This window comes from Buceros rhinoceros, unplaced genomic scaffold, assembly GCF_000710305.1.
Source record: "Buceros rhinoceros silvestris isolate BGI_N320 unplaced genomic scaffold, ASM71030v1 scaffold883, whole genome shotgun sequence".
Lineage (NCBI taxonomy): Eukaryota > Metazoa > Chordata > Aves > Bucerotiformes > Bucerotidae > Buceros > Buceros rhinoceros.
Genome location: NW_010401612.1, coordinates 54795 through 56719, shown reverse-complemented (window position 1 = coordinate 56719; position 1925 = coordinate 54795). Strand labels below are relative to the sequence as shown.

At 49.9% G+C, this 1925-nt stretch overlaps 1 protein-coding gene across 1 annotated transcript in view; it reads left to right on the top strand.

The window, feature by feature from the left end:
• The window catches only part of CSMD2 (CUB and Sushi multiple domains 2), a gene marked incomplete at its 5' end in the record, with an annotated part of 130994 nt that overhangs the window by 112830 nt on the left and 16239 nt on the right, over nucleotides 1-1925 (top strand). The window lies entirely within an intron of this gene.

Below are 1925 nucleotides of genomic sequence, written 5' to 3'. Positions count from 1 at the left end.
TAGGGAAAAGCAAAGGAAGGCAAGGAGGGAATCTCAATAAGCTTTTCAGAAAAAAAGATGCATGGTTTGGAATCAAATTAACTGTTGCTGAGCTTTGGAGCATCCCTGAGCTTTGTGATGTTTTATATAGCACAGGCCACTTCATAGCATACAGAAGCTGCCCAGCTCCCCCAGTACAGACAGACGGCCCAACCAGAGCAGGCTGGGCATCAGGGTGCTTGGGTCTTTGGCACAGATGGGCAGATGTGTGCTGATGGGGGTATGAAGGGCCTGAAATCCTGTCGTGTCTTCGGCAACTTGGCAAAACCAAGTGTTGGGGGAGGGAATCGGGATGCACTGGCTCTCAGCACCCCTCACGCTCCTCACTGCAGCCGAGAGTCAGACCGTTCTTGTCACAGTCATTTCAACTGAGCATCGTCTCCTGAATTATTTCTGTGGTAAAGAAGCAGCAACTCTTAAGAAATCACCGTGTGATGCAGCTGATTTTCGGGTTATTTTCTTGAGATTTGACTTCAGTTGAAAGGTGATTGGATTTGAGACTCTCAGGGAGGATTGGGTGGGTGTGACTGTGGGACTTACAGGCTCTTCAGCATTTCTACCCTGTTCAAAAACCAGGGTTTTCTTTTGGGGCCTAATTCATTTTACATCTCCCACTGAAGCCAGAGGAAATTACTTAACCGTTTACTGCTCACTTGCATGATTAGATCCTATTTATATTTAAATTATGACTTTAAAAGTTCACACCTTTCATCCTTACATTTATTGCTTCATTTATATGAAGCCTGAACAGGTCACAGCTGATGCACACACTGCGATTAAACCATTTCCATGACTCTCCTAGTAGTCACAAAAGTAATATTTTGGGGTCTTCTGTGTGAGTTTGGCCAGTGTAGGTGGTTGGGCAGCAGAGGACAGCTGAGGCATGGGCAGGCAGCGAAGGAGTCATTTCGGGCTTTTTCTGAGTTGATAGAATCAGACTTTTATCCCAGCATCTCTTGGAAATGACACTGTGTATCACAGAGACGTTGGCTGCATGAGGAATCGGTAACGAGAGCGCACCTCGCCTGGGTTGAGTGCCACGCAGAGCTTCTGTGCACACAGTCCAGAATGGTTATTAGTTCCCTCCTGTCAAACAGATCTGCCTCCAACCAGCTCCTGCATTAACAGGCTGTCAGCAGCCTGAGCGACAAGGTGCAGGAGGACTTCTCACCTTGCGCTGCTGGCCTGTGCTCCGTGCTTTCCTGCTGGGGCCTCTGGAGGATGGCTGGGAGGGTTGTGTGTGTGCTGGGAGCAGTCCCAGGGCAGGGACGAGTCACCTGAAGTGTGCACAGCCTGGAGATCCTGCAGAGATTGAGGCACGTTGCTGGGGAGAGGTGGGAGCAAGGGATTTCCTTGTCAAAGAGCTGGGATTTGCGATTTAAGCCTTGCCTTGATTCGTGTAATTTTCTGTCCCATAATTTGGGGGTAAATGAGGGCGGGGTACAATTATTTCAGGTGCTTTATTTTGTCATGACACGGTGTTGGGCACCACTATTCACGGATGCCTTTTTGTCACTATGGTGCTGAGGTTCCTCAGACATAACACTTGGGCACTAACAAACTTGTAATTGTATTTCCACAATGTTCTCCCTCCTCCGGAAGCATAACTGCCTATAGCTGGGCCCTGAGCAGTGCCACAGTGGGAGACCAGCGGGCTCCCGCGCTGCTTTCATGCCTCTGAACCCTGCGAAGCTGTCAGCTTCCCGAAGGAGCTGGAGACAAAGCAGCAGGGTCAGGTTTGGGCTCCCAAACTCTGGGAAGACGGAGGGACCCCAGGCTTGGCACACCCAGCTGTACTAAGCTGTAGGACTAGATAGGAGAGTGAGAGCTGGGATAAGGCCCTGCAGAAAATGGACCCAAGTTCTTCCTTCAGCTGGGAGGAGCAG